The sequence below is a fragment of the Armigeres subalbatus genome, chromosome 3 (genome assembly GCF_024139115.2).
Source record: "Armigeres subalbatus isolate Guangzhou_Male chromosome 3, GZ_Asu_2, whole genome shotgun sequence".
Taxonomy (NCBI): domain Eukaryota; kingdom Metazoa; phylum Arthropoda; class Insecta; order Diptera; family Culicidae; genus Armigeres; species Armigeres subalbatus.
In genome coordinates this window covers 81,401,780-81,414,363 of record NC_085141.1, presented here as the reverse complement: position 1 = coordinate 81,414,363, position 12,584 = coordinate 81,401,780, and the positions used below count along the sequence as shown (strand labels likewise).

Genomic DNA, 12,584 nt, shown 5'->3' with positions numbered 1-12,584 from the left:
TGCATTTTAAATGGGGCCGGGATTTTTATTTTCCGTGCTCAAATCCCGAAAACATCTCATATGCAAAAACACATGAGGAAAAAATCCGCGGATCAAATTCCCGATGTGTAAAGGTTACCTTACACCTCGGGAATTTGGTCCGCGGATTTTTTCCCCATGCATTTTTGCATATGCGATGTGGATTTGGGCACGGAAAATCAAAATCCCGGCCCCATTTAAAATGCATGGGGACCAAAATCCGGCGGAAAATTTTCCCGAGGTGTAAGGTAGCCTTAAGGTGGACTTAAAGTCCCGCGAAATAGAGAAAAATAGATTACACAATTAGCCATTTCTCAGTATTTAAAAAAAATACATATATAATTTTAACTAAAGCAAACGTTTTGTAAAACAATCATATGGATCATAGATTCACTGATCCACGATTCAAATCAAGCGCGAGCCGAACGACATCCATAGAATCGTTCATGTTTCGACTCACAGTTTGCATCATTGCATGATTACAACGTCTTCGATGTATTCAACAAATTAACTTTCTTTGCTTAACACAATGGATAGTAAATCCATACCTAAACATAAAATACTCTTCGGTTGGGTTTCGACGCTTTTTGGTGCGAAATCATTTTTCGGCAAATGAGCGAAACGATGCGATTCTGTGTGCAATACTCAAGCGCTAAGCTCTGCCTACAGATCGCAAGCGAGTTAGCATGAGGCTTCGATTATTGAGATTTGAACATGATTGTTGGTAGATTGGCCTTATATTCTTGGAATCTTGTAAGCAGATGTTGCATCCGTGTATTTCGTGCTGCCTGATTACTTGGATTTTGACACGGAACGACCAAAATTCGCAGAAAATTTACCCAAGTTGGAAGACGACCTGTAGAGTGTTGATATCGGATATCGATAGTAATAGTTACGGACAGTTACGTTGAAAAACTTGATCCTAAAAAGTGCTAAAAAATGAATTGTGTTCAAGGTAGCCTCATATTTGGGGAAAATTTTAGGCCGAATTCTGGTCACCAAGTAATATGAAATGGAACGGGATTTTTAATATGCTAAGGCGAAAGCTATTCAGTTTCAGCCGTTTGGAAATAAATTGGAGCAAAAACCGTGGACCATATTCCTGGCGGAAATTTCGACCAGAACAGACTTTGAAACATTTGATATAATTAATTCCTTATCACAGTATCTACTTTCGTTAGGTAATTCAGAAAGAGTTATTTAGGTAATTCAGGAATTTTTTTTCGAGATTTGCTACTAAAAAAGAATATTCTAACAAAATTCTATACACTAGACGTTCAACATTCATTTAACTAACGCCAAACTTCAAAACGATGTGAAACTCAATGACAGCTACATTGCGTTGTACATTCAACGTTTGAAGAAAGCTTTGACTTCTGTAATGAGTTGCCGTTTATCGAACAGTGTTAGCAAACTAAACCTTGGTAATAAACAAGTTCTGAAAAATGAAATAATTGCTTAAAGCGCATTTCCAAAACATTAAGCTATGAACTTTTTCTTGTCCCGCGTTCACGCAAAATGTATCTGGTCACTTTAGATATATTTGATGGCACATACGCAAAGATTGTTTCATTCCGAATAGTTGCAACACAGTGAAATGTTCAGTAGTGAAACGATTTGTGCTGCTTGGGATACAGTTCGACTAAAGGGCTGTTTAGCATCAGTTAGCTTAGTGTAGCAGTGTTATTTGTTATCAAAGGTAATCATGCACATGCGAATGAATTTATACTTATATCTATAGAACGTGAATTCAATAAATTCTAGGAATAGGTTTAGCTAATATAAGGCGCAATATCCGCAGCCGAAGAGTCACTGAACTCGAAGTGAATTATCTAAATTGTAAGTAGCCCAAACAAAGACATTTCAGTTACAGAATATGTATTAAACTTAATCTATACATAGGGTTATCACTACTTACTACCGACCGTTTCGTTACTGCACTTTGTAACACGAGGGTCTACCAAAATTGTATGTATAATCCGATTATATTCAAGAATTGAGCAGTAAATAATGTTTTTTTTTGGTTCTAGCTTAAAGCTTACCAATCTAAATACCAGGTTTGCTTATTAGATTTGAGAAACCCCTTCGAACACAGAACACAAATAATGACTTGATTTCTTTATACATGTATGCATAAAATCCTTTAATGTAGCTTCACACCTCGGGAATTTGGCCCGCAATTTTTTTCCCCATGGCACAGGGACCAAAATCCGGCAGAAAACTTTCCCGAGGTGTAAAGCACCAATTAACATTGATTATAAATACAATCTACTCATCACACTCTTGCAATCCATTCACATAGAAAAAAAAGTCAGTCTCAATCGATCAGCATTGTTGAGAGAATCAGATATTAAAATATGTTTTATACCTATACCGGTCCTCAAGCATCCTGGAATGAATGAAAATCTAATAATTAGAGCTGTAGCGAAAAATAACGTTGCAAGGGTATTTATTTAAACCAATCGTCAAAAATAAGGGAGCAACTAGGAATTCGCCCTTCTTTTCTTCATACATTGTTATTTCTAAATGTATTGAAGACATGATTTCTTCCTTAAGATAAGCAAAAACGAGCCACGTCGTATAATGTAACGCCGATGACGACGTGATGTACCCTTATAAACATCGGAATCTGACGATATATATGTGCATATCGACAGATGCTATATGACAACATTGGACGCATGACCTTTCTTGCGATCGACTATCCATGGTAATGATGGGACGATCTTGCTATTTCCTTTAACCCATCACTCAGTGTTGTAAGCACAAGCCAAGATTTGGATAATTGACGGAACATTCTCAACTGCTCCACAACTATTTGCTCAAGTGTTCACAATTCACGGAACTGTACGCGAAGGTCAACACCGTCGATTCGTTCCCTTGGTATTAATGCTAAAACACGGGAACGTATGATACAGCCTTTTGTTCATTAATGGAACGAAATTTATCAATATACGTTAGACCAGAGTATATACTATGGGATTTTAAAATCGCTGGGATCAACCAAAGTTTTGTTTTTAGAAAACATCAGCGATTGAGATTACAATCGGCATACGGGAAGGATTACAGAATACAGATTTCAACTTGCCTATAAAAAGTTTGTTACCTTAGCACTTTTTTCATGTTAAGATATAACAAAGGCATTCAAGGAGGTTCGAAAATCTTATCCGAAGAAACGTAATATTTTATGTAAGCAAGTATTATGTGAATGGAGTGTACCCGTTAGGCATAATGGACGTTATACATAAATGACCCAAAAAACTGCCTATGACATAAAGAAGGCAGAATAATGCCAGACGACCATTATGCCTAACGTACATTATCCCAAACGTCCGTAATGCGTAACGTCCATCATGGCTAACATACATATGCCTAACGTAGTGGACTCATGTGAATGGTCGCCAATCAACGCACAAAAAGACTACTAGAGACCCACTTTTCTCCCCTTCACTATGGTCGGTCTATGAAAATACCCTAAACAGTATTCCTCGAATTTCCAATAACATTATAGGGAGGCACAATAAGTGGAATACGCTTTTGAAACGAGGAAGTCTTACGTTTTACAGCGTTCCAAAACAGATCCAACTAGAAGAAAGAAATGCGACCAGACCACTGATACCCTACTACCACTGCAGGCTAAGAAGACATCTAAAATAGCAAAAAATAATGAAAAACTAGACAAACTGGTACGTTTCTATATTCCATGTGTTTGGCATATTTTTTTCTTTTAATATGATTAGGAAAAATACCATGTTGTTATATAATCTGGATGTATATATGACCTAATCGGGCAAATGGTCCATTCGGGCGAACGGTCCATTCGGGAGAGTGGTCCATTCGGGCGAATAGTCTTTTCGGGCGTTTGGTCTTTTCGGGCAAATGGAATTCGGGCGACTGTTACATTGGGGCGTTTGTCATTCGGGCGAGTGTCATTCGGGCATTTGTGATAGAATCATATGTATATCTCCAGATTCTATAGCAACATGTTATTTTTCCTAATCATATTAAAAGAAAAAATATTCCAAGCACCTGGAATATATGAACGTACTAGTATATCTAGTTTTTATTCTTTTCTGCTATTTTATATGTCTTCTTAGCCTGCAGTGGTCGTAGAGTATCAGTGGTCGCATTTCTTTCTTCTAGTTGGAACTGTTTTGGAACGCTGTAAAACGGGGGACTTCCTCGTTTCAAAATCGTATTTCACTTTTTGTGCCACTCTAAAATGTTATTGGAAGCTCGAGGAATATTGTTTAGGGTATTTTCATGGACCGACCATAGTGAAGGGGAGAAAAGTGGGTCTCTAGTGGTCTTTTTGTGCGTTGATTGGCAACCATTCACGTGAGTCCGCTTCGTTAGGCATAAGTACGTTAGGATTAATGGACGTTACGCATTACGGACGTTAGGGACAATGCTCGTTAGGCATAATGGTCGTTTGGCATAATTCTGTCTTCTTTATGTCATGGGCTATTCTTTGGGTCATTTATGTATAACGTCTATTATGCCTAACGGGTACACCCCATTCACATAATACTTGCTTACATAAAAAAATACGTTTCTTTAGGCAAGATTTTCAAACCTCCTTGAATGCCTTTATTATATCTAAACAAATTTTGTATAGGCAAGTTGAAGTCTGTAATCCTTCCCATATGCCGATGATAATTTCAATCGCTGATGTTTTCTTAAAACAAAACTTAAAAAAAATAATAAACAAATAATTTTAACTCTGGATAAAGCAAAATTCGTGGGAGTCTGAACCATTTAAATAAATTGGAGGCTCCCAAACTTTTTGGATGACCCAACTGACTGAACCTCATTTTAATTGCGACTCACCAGGTGCCAGATGCTTTGATATCTAAATATTTCATGTACATAAATGAGTTCGCGTTACATAGAGCGAATCACAATAAACTGCTTTATACTTCTTCATTGTATTTGCCAAAATCTCAGCAATTTTTTATTCTATTTGGATTGGATTTGGATTGAATTTGAATTGGATTTGGGTTTGGTTTGGATTGGGTTTGTATTAGATTTGAATTAGATTCAAGTTTATTTCAGATTGAAAAATCTTCGCATTTTTTTGTTCTATTTGGATTCAATTTGGATTGGAATAGCACAGATTTGTATTCAATTTTGAATGGTTTTGGATTGGATTTGAATTTTATTTATTTTGAATTGGAATTGGATTTGAATTAGATTAAACTGATCTGATCTGAGTGTCAATATCAGCTCAGCATTTATATTTTCACCTCGTTTTGATATAAAAATAGGCTATTACCCCCATAAATTTGTTGTTCTCTAGTCATTCTTGAATCACTATTAATCTAAATCCAAAAGCTGATATAGATTCCTAGGACAAAGTAGGGATAAAAGTATGAATCAAGATTTGTCTTTCGAGCCCCATCAACGATCAACCCCTTGGGGGCAGAACCCACAGCTTAGGAATCAATAATCTAGAAAATATGGGATTATTAAGGATTTGTGTAATGTATTTGTATTTATTTATTTATGCATCAGCTCCAGAATATGTAAAAATGGAATATCAGAAAATGTGCAAAATCTCGAGCATCTTTAAATCTGTAAAATCTCAAAAACGTTCTAAACATCGAATGTTAGCATCATACTGGGTGTTGTGGGTTGATTGAAGAAAAATCTCTTTTGAAACGATTTGATACGCTTTCAAAATATATAATCACTTTATATTTAAGGTGACTCGGGGAGGCACTACATACCGTGTTATTTTTCCTATTTTTTGTCTCTTTCTAGCATTTCCACCTCGTAATTTTAGAGCAGCGTATCTTGGGTTTCAGATGTTTGATGTAACTGTAAATGCACGCGCCTGTGATACTTTTTTGAAGTTATTATTATTTGTTGTAGAAAAAAAACTAAGCATTCAATGATGAAATGATGACGATTTGATGATTGTTTGTGCTTCCCGTGTCACCTTAAGGCTTTAAACATTATCTATTGATCTCTCGGCTATATTCGGTCGTGGTCGTGGAACTTACTCTGTATATAAGAACATCGTTGGGGAAAGAGTGCAACGTCATCAGCTAATTCGAAGTCGTTCAGGTGCTCCATAGTTATGGGCCGCCATAGTAACCCACGGTGTATTTTCAATTTGAGTACAACATGGCTGGTTAAAGGCAGTCATAGTGGATTGTCCGAGACGACAGCTTGTTAGTCGTCGACTAGCCCCGACCCATCCCGACAATAGATCTGTTCTGCAAGTAAGTTTTGAACTGGAATCCGGCAGGACATCGCAGGATTTTAATTTTTATCGTACACATTAAGCCAAAGGATCTCAGATTTTCTTTTTTCCACTGGCTAGATTTATGGATATATGAGCAACAACAAAAATGTTGGGTCGCCTAATATCCCGATAAACTAATGTGAGTATCTTTAGTTTTTCTTCGACATCGCCAACTTTGAAAAATTGTAACTCAAGAACGAAACATAATGGTAAAACAGTTTTTTGTTGGATACCAATGATTTTTTTTTTTTGAATTATGCTAATTTGATAATACTTGAATAAATAATAATATTTAATAATAATAATCGATGTTTTACTACAAAGCGGCATGACATTGAATCAAAGTGTTAGGGCAAATAGTCCCCCACAAATAACAACTGTAAAAGTGCATTCTCACATAATCATAACAAATTGTTACTCCATTACCTTTAAGATTCGCTGGCTACTGGCTATTTTTTAGTGCATCACTCCCTCTCGTATTCAGCCAATGTGCAGAGTCCAACCGGCTGGCGCAAATGCAACCCTACAGCCAGACGAGCCGGTTCAGGCCGCAATCTCCCGGCTTCTTACTTGTTCGGCTTTATCAGACGACACGGCAGTGGCGCTGTCGGTCGGAGGCCACTTTTTGCTGGGCCCCCAATGCATACACAATACATGCACATACACACCCAAACAATCGTACATTCACTCACTCCCGCACGGAATTGCACTGGTGAACCTGAAAGCTGACTGGCTCTGGCTCCGTCGAAACCGGTTTTTCGAAACTTGACTGGGCTGTTCAATTCGAACGACTCTCCGCTGACACTTTGCTTTTTTTGCGGATTATCTTCTACTTCTACGTAGATATACAAGATAGGTTGGTTGGTTCCCTATTGCTCAGTCGGAGCTCGTATTGCAGCCAACGGGAGGAATCGAAAATTGAAAATAATTCACTAACAGGCATAACAGCAACAATCACACTGCCCTTTCAATTTGCAGCCCCGAGCGGAGAAAAACTGCTTTCTTATGGACTTAATGCTCCTTTCTTCTATGTTGATCACGAAACAATCGAAAAATCAGCCAAATTGAATCATCAAACCGATGCTGGCGTTCGTAATCGATCGAGGTGTTGAAACGACTCAGAGAGCTCAACCCACAACACTATAACCGAGCTGGCACATTTTTCTTAATTTTTAGATTGCCACCTTTTCTTCAAGCTGTTCACTTGGATCCGATTGCACTAAATCAACTCTGCACTCCCACGATGAACACGGAAACCTGCACGTGAGCGTTGTCCTGTATGAGGTCGTCGGTTATTGGCTAAACGTGACTTCCAGTTTTCGTACACCACCACTTGATTGGGGTTCTTCGACGGTCAACACATGGACACGAAACTTTTTAATGGCCGGAGCTCTTTTCCATCGTTATCACTCGTCCACTGTGGCACAACGGAGGACGTGGCGAAAAACAAGTAGAACCGGACTGCTATCGGACCTGACCGGATCTCCTTCACCGTCACTTTTTCGCAGCTGAAAGTTTCCTTTTTTGTTGCTATTATTTATTAACTACTCACTACACTAGAGCTAGTGCTGCACGATCTCGTTGGATGTCACGTCCCTTAAGCACCCGGCAGCCGAGCAGAATCCTTTAGCCACCAACGAAAACTCTAAATTTATTCCTCAAGCACCGGACGTCAACTCTCCGGATCCGGCAGAATATTTAGGAAACTCGTGACTTCACTCTGAATTAAACACGCCCGCACGCACGCACAAAATTCAAAACATCCCAAATCGGAGACGAATCTCGTTACCGTTCCCAGATATAAACCGACCGACCGACCGTCAGAAATGCCGGAATACGACTGGAACCAGTTGGAGTCAACGACAGCAGCAGCATGCACACGCCAACATGCATCCATGAACATTATTTTCTATCCAAACTCCAATCCAACCAGCGGTTCAAGCACGGTGGCCCGGAATGGGTGGTGATAGTGGGTGAGACTCGAAAGAGGAAAATCTCGACGAAACTCCCAACGGTTGCCTACCAAAGCGGCATTTGCCCACTGAAACCAAAACAATACGAGCCTCTCTCAAGTGTTTCGCTCCCTAACAGCACTTCCTCAGCTCGGCTGATGGTGTGGCCAGTGCACAGTGGTCCAGGTAGCATACAAAGCGGTAATAAGTTGTTCAAGCCGAACATAGCAGAGATAGAAAAAAACTTTGTTCTACAAAGTTGCTCCTAACGGTGAGGGGCTTTTTGAGGATTTCATAAAAATTAGGGTGGGCCACATTTGAAAAAAATTAAATATAAAACTTTTTCATTTGCAGAGATACGGCTATACAATGTTCCGCAAAGTTATAGTTCAGCCAGATTCCAAGAATTTTGCTAAAAAAATTATTTCTCTAGCTCTTAAATAGACTGATTTAGAGCAATTTTCCCAAGTTTACTAAGGGTGACCCTTAAAAAAATAGTTTTTTTGCTCTAACTTTTTTGTTTCAAATTTCTCAGCAATGTGATGTTCAGAGCACTTTTTGTGCTTTGCAGGGCGCAACTTTTCATGGACTTAGCGTTACCATATCTCATGCGGATCAAAAGTTATTGAGGTTTTTCTTCGAAAAAAACGTTTTCTTCTAACGGCTGTATCTATGAATGGCGCAAACATTTTTTCAATCTGTTTTCTCGACCTTATTCTACTACTTTCAGGCTTCATTTCAGGGTGTTTAAATCGAGGGGATAATTGAAAATAACCCCATATTATTGCAATAAAAAATTACCGTTTTTTTCCATTTTCAAGCACTAATTTGCTATTTTTAAGTGTTTTGCTTCCATGGCTTACTTTGTGATATGGCAAACGCCACACCATTTAGTTATAAAGCCTGAGCAGAAGCTAATATCTTGAAAACAGCAGTTTTTATGAACTTGATATGAATAAGAGGTAACATGACAAAAAATAATAACAAAAATTAATATCCAAAATAAATACTTTAGGCATAACATTATCAGATATTTTAATACAAAACAAAAAATAATTATGTTTTGCCTTTGATATTGTAATAACAACATATGTTATGCTTTGAATATTTTGTATATTACTTTTTGTTATTTCGTATCTTATACATGTCAGTAATTTTCGCTGAGACCGAGCCACTATTTGCACGAGGTCTTTGAAAATGCCCAAATTTATGTTCATTAGAATGCTTTCGGCGAGTTTATTAGGGATCCGAGTTAAATTTTTCAGAAAGATGGACCCCCCCTCGTTAGTTATGGACGAAATCACTTTTATGGACCCCTCGATTTTTGTCAATTCTTGATTCACCAAAACTGTCATAACTCCAACATTTCTCAACCGATCTTAAGGATTAGCATATCGTTGGAAAAAGGAAGAGTGTATCCTCAATTTGCAATAATAACAAAGGGGCAGCCATATTGGATTTGGCTGCCATCTTGGATTTATTTTTAAACTATTTTTTCGCTAGATTTGCAATCACCGATTTTGAATATCACCACATCGATGGAAATCTTAGCTTATATAGAGCTTTGTGTTCAAAAATCTCAGGTGTATGTTTTTTCTATCAAAAGTTTTGTACGATTCACCAAACTATTTTTAAGGCCCATCTGACGAAAGAACATTATTTATACAAACAATATGAGACTACGACATCAGTTCATTGATTTCATACACTATTCTACGCCAAATATATTTTGAAAATGAAGAGCATGTCTACAGCAGTAATTTATTTGGAAGGCTCAAAACTTTAAACCAATACCAAATCCAATATGGCTGCCTCATTGTTATTATTGCAAATTGAGGATACACTCTTCCTCTTTCCAACGATATGCTGATCCTTAAGATCGGTTGAGAAATGTTGGAGTTATGACAGTTTTGGTGAATCAAGAATTGACAAAAATCGAGGGGTCCATAAACGTGATTTTGTCCATAACTAACGAGGGGTCCATCTTTCTGAAAAATTTAACTCGGATCCCTAATAAACTCGCCGAAAGCATTCTAATGAACATAAATGAACATAAATTCGTGCAAATAGAGGCTCGGTCTCGGCGAAAATAACTGACATGTATAAGATACGAAATAACAAAAAGGAATATACACAATATTCAAAGCATAACATATGTTGTTATTACAATATCGAAGGCAAAACATAATTATTTTTTGTTTTGTATTAAAATATCTGATAATGTTATGCCTAAAGTATTTATTTTGGATATTAATTTTTGTTATTATTTTTTGTCATGTTACCTCTTATTCATATCAAGTTCATAAAAACTGCTGTTTTCAAGATATTAGCTTCTGCTCAGGCTTTATAACTAAATGGTGTGGCGTTTGCCATATCACAAAGTAAGCCATGGAAGCAAAACACTTAAAAATAGCAAATTAGTGCTTGAAAATGGAAAAAAACGGTAATTTTTCATTGCAATAATATGGGGTTATTTTCAATTATCCCCTCGATTTGAATACCCTGAAATGAAGCCTGAATGTAGTAGAATAAGGTCGAGAAAACAGATTGAAAAATGTTTGCGCCAATCATAGTTACAGCCGTTAGAAGAAAACTTTTTTTCGAAGAAAAACCTCAATAACTTTTGATCCGCATGAGATATGGCAACGCTAAGTCCATGAAAAGTTGCGCCCTGCAAAGCACAAAAAGTGCTCTGAACATCACATGGCTGAGAAATTTGAAACAAAAAAGTTAGAGCAAAAAAACAGTTTTTTGAGGGTCACCCTAAGTAAGCTTGGGAAAATTGCTCTAAATCAGTCAATTCAAGAGCTAGAGAAATAATTTTTTAAGCAAAATTCTTGGAATCTGGCTGAACTATAACTTCGCGGAACATTGTATAGCCGTATCTCTGCAAATGAAAAAGTTTTATATTTAATTTTTTTCAAATGTGGCCCACCCTAATTTTTATGAAATCCTCAAAAAGCCCCTCACCGTTAGGAGCAACTTTGTAGAACAAAGTTTTTTTCTATCTCTGCTATGTTCGGCTTGAACAACTTATTACCGCTTTGTATGCTTCCTGGACCAATGTGCAGTGATAGAGAGAAGGAGCATAAACTAACGCTTGGCGGCAATTCCACGGTCGCAGGCAGCAGCAACATATGATTCAAACGTGGTAAAGAGCTTCAGAGCAGAACCGCGTGGCGCTCCTCCACCTACACCCACACTGGCCGGGACTTTTGCCGCGTGTATGAAAGTCGACGAAACTCTCACTCACGTGGGCCGTGCACGATTCACTCTCACTGTTTTCGCTCTCACGAGCTTAGATGGGTGCATTGAGCGGAAAATGGGCAGCTCGAACCACCCGATTCGAGCAGTTCGCATTGTTTTTGTTATGTTTCTCTTATGTGATTTACTTCGTTATGCTTCAGCGGGTGGGTGGTGGGTTACGCTCCTATGACGAAATGGAATTGCATTTCGCGTTCGAATAAGATTGAGGGAAGGCGGCGACAATATATTCATTCATTAGTAGATGCTTATGTAGCGCCGTAAACTTGAGTTTTGATCAGTGGGCAACTAGGGTAGGTGTACTGGTCGAGGCCATAGCACCAGTAATGGGCATAGTTGGAACAATAGTCAATTAATCTCCTTTCCACTTCTATTACTTGAGATTTTCTTGTGCATTATTGGGAAGTCTGTTCTCGATTAAATAGAGGGTGTCACGCCTGAATTGGTCAAATATTTCTAGAACTAGAAGGATTTTATAATATTACACCTTGCTTAGGGTATGGCTAAGTGGCACTCACATTAATAATTTTGGTGACCACAGACGAGCTAATTTAGCCGAATGTGAATCAAAATCATTATTTCTATAAACAGCTCTGCGTTATATACTGTGTTCAATCAGGGGAAAAAGAATGTCTGATGTTCTTTACTTGGTTTTGCCTTTCTCGCCGAAAGGCTACACTCAGGAAAATCGACACATAATTAATGGCAAAAATCCATAAATTTTGAAATATGCATATCATGCGTCGACACATACTTAATTGCATACAAATTCACACATGGACTATGGCCCACATGGATGGTATGTGTGAACACTCATGAAATGCATGTGGGCGCATGGAATATATAGCATAGCATAGCATATGTGAGTGTACAAATTGTGGGTGGCTATACAATGCTCAATTGAGCAATCTACTGTATATTGTCGCAAATTGGTACTTGGGATTAGTACCTTTTCCTATACAGTAGCAGTTGTATACCTGGCCACGTCCTTACAATCACGGAAGGAAGGGGGAAGATGTCTCGGGAAGGAAAATTTGTGTTAGTGGGTAAGGTGAATAATATGGAGCTCTATTCGACAATATAGAGCGTTTGTCAATAAC

The 12,584-nt window shown here is 38.0% G+C and overlaps 1 protein-coding gene across 2 annotated transcripts in view; it reads right to left on the bottom strand.

Moving 5' to 3' along the window:
- Positions 1-8,086, bottom strand: part of LOC134225421 (uncharacterized) — an 850,799-nt gene extending 842,713 nt beyond the window's left edge. For both annotated transcript variants that reach the window (XM_062705490.1, XM_062705489.1), the window contains exon 1: positions 6,695-8,086. The gene's annotated coding sequence lies outside the window, so the exon portion shown is untranslated. The remainder of the gene's footprint in view (positions 1-6,694) is intronic.
- Between the last annotated feature and the right edge of the window lie 4,498 nt (positions 8,087-12,584).